The 6,854-nt window shown below is 44.3% G+C and overlaps 1 protein-coding gene across 4 annotated transcripts in view; it reads right to left on the reverse strand.

Moving 5' to 3' along the window:
* PPARG (peroxisome proliferator activated receptor gamma) overlaps nt 1–3,499 on the reverse strand; it is a 124,227-nt gene extending 120,728 nt beyond the window's left edge. For 2 of the 4 annotated variants that reach the window (XM_061128911.1, XM_061128909.1), the window contains exon 1: nt 3,427–3,499. The gene's annotated coding sequence lies outside the window, so the exon portion shown is untranslated. Of the gene's footprint in view, nt 1–2,442; nt 2,518–3,426 lie in introns of those variants that run through there. The other 2 variants (XM_061128910.1, XM_061128908.1) reach the window with 1 other exon arrangement.
* Between the last annotated feature and the right edge of the window lie 3,355 nt (nt 3,500–6,854).

The raw sequence follows: 6,854 nt of genomic DNA on the forward strand, positions 1-6,854 counted from the left end.
AAAATTAGAATGAGTTCAAAAGATACGCCATATAACTCCTGCAAATCTACCTCTGTGTTGTGATAAAATACAAATAGTAAATGACAAAGCCGAGGAGGATTAAAAATAGCCTTCAATTTAAAATTTTCATCTAGAAAGCTATGACACTAACTGAAGTTTGATACACTGGGGCTATCTATGCTTGCAAGGTGGTTATTTACAGATCTTACTGTATTTTTGTGGAGTCAAATTAGATCAGTTTCAAAGGATTAAGCTTTTTAAATTGCCGCCCTTTTTGTTGCTTTTAGGCCTTAAGAGAGAAAGCAACAGCTCAAGAGGTCAAAAGCAGTACAGAGATCTGCTAGGAAAAATAAAAGCAAGTTAGAAATTCAGTTTAATAATTTTGAAGGTGGTGGGGGACACATGTTTATATCCATAGGCCGGTGACTTTTATCATTTTCTTGATTAGTGATTTAAAGAAAAAATTCTCTACAGCTGATACTTATTTTTAGTGGAACCCAAAACTTCTTTCAGTATACTTGACACATTTTATGACATTATTATATTTCCAAGTTCAAGTGATAGTGAATTCAGCAGAACATCCACAAATTAGAATGACCAACATTTTCTGTCCTGCTCATTGGGCATGTATAAATCCTATGAAAGAAGCAAAAATAAAAAAAAAAAAAAGAAGAAGCAAAAGTAACAGACCAGGATATATAAAACATTTGTAAAGTATTATTTTAATACTGTTTTCATGAAACTCTCCCGACAGTAAAACACCATTTCACAGTTTGAAAACTAAATGAAATATATTATTAATTCTTGTGTGTGTTTCCATGGCTGTGCCATTCATACAACTGTCGAATACATAATTATCTTGATAATTAGGGCTAGTAGCAGACAGCCTTATTTAAACAAATACTTATTTTTTTTAACTGACTAAAAGCAATTAGCAATGATCAATAATATAATGCATTTTTCTAAAGTCAAGCTTCTTTCCTGTATAAATTTTCTTACACAGGGATAATACAGTTTTAATGTCATAGAGATGTTATAACTAATATTGGGATTTTTTTAAAATTCTATGTTACGTCTTTAAAATGTCGTTCTGAAAAATATACAAAGAAATGAAGAGTGAGGAAACAGTCCCCTCAAAGAAAATAACGTATTTATTTAAAATGCCAACTGCAAAAATATGTTCAAGGTATTCTAAGTTTAATAAAGAATATGATGCAGGTGGATATTTTAGTTTTAATTTAAAAATAAATTATATTCTTTTAAATTTAAAAGCATGAAAAAAACAGTGCCTAAAAAGCTTAGCCTGGAAATCTCCAAACCTTTATATTTCACTGATGCCACGTTTTTATAGTAGTTATCATAAAAGCAAGAAACAAACTTTTAAACATGAAAAAGAATTTTGATTTAAAAATTAAATCACCAGTTTCTACCCCCTTTCCAGTGATTTGCAAGAGATTGAGCGGTGGGTCACTAACTGATCCTAAGATCTTTAAATTTAAGATCTAATTATCAGCAAGTGAAGTATCACATATCATTACAATTTAAATAAAGGATAATGACAAGAAGTACACAGTAAGACTAAAATGGATGATTTTGTAACAATCCTCACTTTTTGGCTAAGGGCATTCATTTAAGCGTTTTGTATATCAGAGAATACTATGGTGCCTATTAACTTCACAGACTGAAACCGATTGAAAATAGGCAACATAAATCTGTTTTCAAATTTGAAAAAGATCTTTTGAAGTATTACCCGGAAAGATGACTGGTAGCATCTCTGTTTTCTACAGACCTTTCATAAGAGTGGAAGGAATTTCTTTAAGAGAGAAGCTACAGTGAACATCTACATTGGTCTCTATTCCAGGAGGGTTTTGTAAAAATCATCTAGACGATCATGAGGTCCTGTTTTCAGTCAGCGATTGATCACTTAACTATGAACAGGAAGACTGCCACCAAACACCTGGGGTATGTCCAAGGTTTGCCCAGAGCCTTCTAAAGAGTGTTAGTCATTCCTCTCTCAATATCTCCAACTACAATTTGCTTCATGAATGATAAAAACAGTTGACATGAAAATAGTGTACTTCAAAACCAAGTTTCTTCAGCAACAGGTTTCAGACAACTCAGTTAATCATCGTGTCTGGTTTTGTTTTCAGACAATGATCTATACAAATCAATTTTACATGTTAACCTCAAAACTAGTTTCTTCATGACAGAGTGCTAAGTTCTTTTAAGCTTTCTCTACTCAAATAATTGACACTAGCTCCCCAACCATTACTCTCAGACCCAAGTGAATGAAATTCTCGCGGTAAGACAAGAGCACGACCAAATAATAACAACAGAATAATCATCACCACGAGCCTCACGAGCAGCGTCCTGCAAACTTTGGACACGCATCACCAACAGAGTGATTTCAGCAGAGTGTAATTGCAGAGTAAGCCGACTCACCTAAGCAAGGGGACTTAAGGAGAATTTAGAGACGCGGGCTTCTGATCACCGGCGGAGGTAAAGGCCCCTTCTTTACCTAACCACTGACCTTATATAAAAGCCGCAGATAGGTTACTCCCAGTTTCAGCCTCCTTACCTTAGGCTCCTCCCCTAACACCGAGGCAGAAAGTACCACAGATACACACCCACTTTCCGCCCCCTGCACGCAGGGACTAGAGATTTCGGTGAAGCCAGCCCCGTGTCCACCCTCCCCGCTCAGGGCTCGGCAGAGCGGGAGTCGAGCCCGGCACGTGGAGGAGCCACCGCACCGTCCGGCCTCCTTCCTGACCGCAGAGCGGGTGGGAAGGGCCCGCGCTCTCCATCCGCTGCGTCCCCCGGGGGCCAGCGAGCCCCGCGTCCCGGACCACTCCGCCCGGTTCATAGCCAGCCCGGTGCGTGAGGGCACCTAGGCTGAGGGGGCGCGCCCCCCGCTCCGCCCGCCCCCCAAAGGGCGCCCCAGGCTTAACTGTCACCGCGACCCCACGGCGGTCAATCTGGGCGCCGGAGACTGAGCCGGACCCCCGCGGCCGCGGGACGCGCCCGCACGGGATCCCGCGCCGGGGCTCTGGGGTACCCCGGGCAGCGGCTCCCAGACCACTCCCCCTCTGGCGCCCCGCGCCCCGCGCCGCGCCGCCGGGGGCTCGCAGACCCGCGCGCTCTCGAACCCTGAACAGGCGCGCGGGGCGCACGGCCTCGCGCCTCCCGTCGGACCGCAGCTCTCCCCCGCGCGCCTCGTCCGCGGCCCGTGCCCTCTGCCGCCCGGACGTCTCCTCAGGGCGCGACCCTCGGCCGGGACGGGACCTGTCAGCCCGGGCGCCGCCGGTCCACGACCCCTGTCGCCCCCGGGAACCATAAGCCCGAGACCCCGTCGGCCCCACCCCGAGCCCTCCTCAGCCCGGGGCCCCGCGCCCACCCCCGAGCGCAGCGGGGCAGCCCGGCTCTGACCTGCGCCGGTGGCCTGGCGGCCGGCTCCGGTGTCCAGGCGGCCGACCCGAGCGCCCCAGGCGGCGGCGGCTCGGGCGCGGGCTCCCGAGTGCGGTCGGCCCCGCCCGCAGCGGCCGGGTCGGGGGCGGGGGCGCGGGGCGAGGGGAGGGGCGCGGCCGCGGCGCCGCCGCCCGGCGCACAGTAGGGCCCCCCGCGCGCCGCGCCCACCTTCTAGCGGGCGAACCTACTCTGCGCCCGGCCCCGCCTGTTCCTCCCTACCGCCGCTGGGCGGCGGCCCCGAAATGGTCCCGTTTTTCCTGACGAGGGACCGGCCGGAGCCCGGGAGGATGCCCGCGGTCACGTCGGGGAGAGCCGACGAGGTGTGGGGCTCCCGAGCCGCCCCCTCTCCGGGCTAGCGGGTCTCGCTTTCGCACGGTGGTCTGCGGGTTTTTTTTTTTTTTCCTCCTCAAGTTTTTTTCAGTAACATCCTCTTAAGTCAAAATTTAAAAAAGAAAGAAAGAAATGAGAACGTACTAAGGATCACCTGTTTTTTGGTTTTTTTTGTTTTTAATCCCCCTACCCCATGACGCTACACACTTGCAGCTCCCGGCTCCCCGACCCCCACCCCACTCAACCCTTTCGCATTTCGTATTTCCCGCTGGTATTCGTGCTTCACTTAAAGTGACAAAGTTTTAATTGTAAAAATTTAAAGTATCCCTTAAACTCACTGACCGAATTTTTGAAATTCTTTAAGCAGTGTTTCTGACGCCAAGGGAGCCGGACACGTGGTGTGTGTGGGTGGGGGTGCGGGGGGGGCGGGGCCTGGGGCTCTCAGGTCCGGAGAGTGAGGCGCAGTTTGGGGTCCGAGCTCTAGGGCATGGACCCGGTGGACTCTGGGCACCTTCGTTTCCTGCCTCTCCCGGGAGCCTGTCCAAAGAGGGGCTGAGATATAGCCAACTAGAAAGCCTCTGGTCTTCTGGACATGAGGCCTTACTTACCTTGTCTGTTTCCAATCCCATTTGCTGAAAAGCACACCCTGTTCTGAGTCTGGCAGTCCTTGGGGAGAGAATAGAGCCCGTGATTTCGAGAAGTGTTATCAATTACTTGCCCACGATGCTCTCCACCCTCTTAGCGTCTTAATTTGGCCGGTTCTTTTTCCTCTAGGGAAGCTGGTCCTTGTTTGCAGTTACAAGTAAAATATTGTGAGGATGTTTATCATCTTGGAGAACGTTCAGAGTTTAATTCAACGGATCCGTGTCCTCTGCCTGGCCCATATAACAGAAAGTTGAAGAATCATAGCTCTAGAGGGGCTTAAAAGAAGACCATCACCGAAAAACCTTACTTCCTTGCCCGCCAGGTAGGTAGACAGCTTGACACCGGCTCAGCGTTCTATACTCAGGCATCGAAGTGCTGCATGCGTCCCTCTTCTTGATCGCTCCAGACTGCCAGTCTGCTTAAAAAAAAAAGTTGAAATATAATTTGCGGAATCTGACATTTAAATAATCTAATTAAAAAAATAATCTAATTTAAATGTACAACCCAGTGATTTTTAGTTTATTGACAGTTTTCCACCACTTGTATTGAGAAATAATGGACATATATCACTATATAAGTTTAAAGTGTACAGCATGATGGCTTGATTTATGGTGTGTTGTGAAATGATTACAATAGGTTTAGGTAACATTCATATAGAGACCTTGAAAACAGAAGAAAATGTTTCTCCTTGTGATGAGAACTCTTAGGCTTTAAACTCTTAATGACTTTCTTAGTATCATACAGCAATGTCAACTATAGTCATCATTTTGTGTATTACATCTCTAGTACTAAATTATTTTTCTTCCAGTCTTACTGAGATATAATTGACAGCACTGTATAACTTCAAGGTGTATAGCATGATCTGACTTACATGCATCATGAAATGATCATCACAGTATAAGTTTAGTGAATATCCATCATCTCTAGTAGACTTAAATTATTTTATAACTGAAAATTTGTACCTTTTGACTCTCCTTTAACCACCCCCGCCCCCATCTGGTAGCCACAGATTTATAGTTTTAATTCTTACTTTTAGGTCTGTGACATAATTTTGAGTGAAATTTTTTGTATGGTGTGAGGTAGGACCAATCTGCTTCTGGTGGAGAAATACTCATAATGAAACAATATTGACTGGATTGAATTCCATCATAGTAAGCTCATAACTTCCCTGGTGGCTTTGATAAAGAGTCTGCCTGCAATGCAGGAGAACCAGGTTCCATCCCTGGTTGGGGAAGATCCCCTAGAGAAGGAAATGGCAACCCATTCCAGAATTCTTGCCTGGAGAATCTCATGGACAGAGCAGCCTAGTGGGCTGCCGTCCATGGTGTCGCAAGAGTTGGACACAACTTAGTGATTAAACCTACCTACCTACCTAAGCTCATAACTGGTGCAACATTTTTTATAGTTGATCTGAATACTTTCTAAATTTCCTTCCAGATCTTTTTTAAAGTGATTTTTCTACTATATATAAAATAGGTTAATAACAAGGACCTACTGTATAGCACAGGGAACTATACTCAATATCTTAAGCCTGTAATAGAAAAGAATCTGAAAAAGAAGATATAAATGTATAACCGAATCACTTTGCTATATACTTGAAATTTTCAACACAACATTGTAAATTAACTATACTTCAATGAAAAATGTGATTTTTAAAAAAGTGACCTATACTTCATGAAGCCTAAGAAGTTAAGCAATAGAAAGAGAAATAGCTTAAGTGTGTTTTTTAAACTACTGGTCTTGATTTATTAGTGGATTATGAAATCAGTTAGTGTGTCATAACCAAATACTTTTTTATAAGTCAAATAATACAGAACAGAATAGAAACTATCAGCATTCTCTCCTAAAGTGTTGCTTCATTGGATTATGTGTGTGTGTGTGTGTGTGTGTGTGTGTACCAGCAGCTGATGTAAAATTTGTTTTCTTACTGTGTTTGGGACTACATTTTCAAAACTTGGACCAACAATGTATAATCTATAGCTGCAGAATTCTTTCATCCCACAGACATTTACTGAGAGCTTATTTTGTGCCAGGTCCTCTGCTAAATTCTGGGGGTAGTATGATAAATAACACGTGGTCTCTGCCCTGCAGCAGTGCACACATGCAGTTCTATCCACATGTAATTTCTAGAAATGAAAGATTGTGCCTTGGTTCACTTTACCCAGCTACTAGGGCTTATTCCAAATACTGAGGTTTGGTCCTAGGGCACTTGTTTTATTTATTTATTTTTTTTTTTGCAGTTAATGCTCAGTTGTTTATCTCACTTGAGATTTGCAGGCCTATTTGCTTTTCTTCTAAGTAGGGGAACTTTGTTCCCAGGTTCATAATTACATACTATGTTTATTGTATTGGGAAGGAAGTACAGGTCTAGTCATGGGAGTTGGCCTTAACTGAATCGATTTCCAGTTTATTCC

The sequence above is a fragment of the Dama dama genome, chromosome 24 (assembly GCF_033118175.1).
Source record: "Dama dama isolate Ldn47 chromosome 24, ASM3311817v1, whole genome shotgun sequence".
NCBI classification, from domain to species: Eukaryota; Metazoa; Chordata; class Mammalia; order Artiodactyla; family Cervidae; genus Dama; species Dama dama.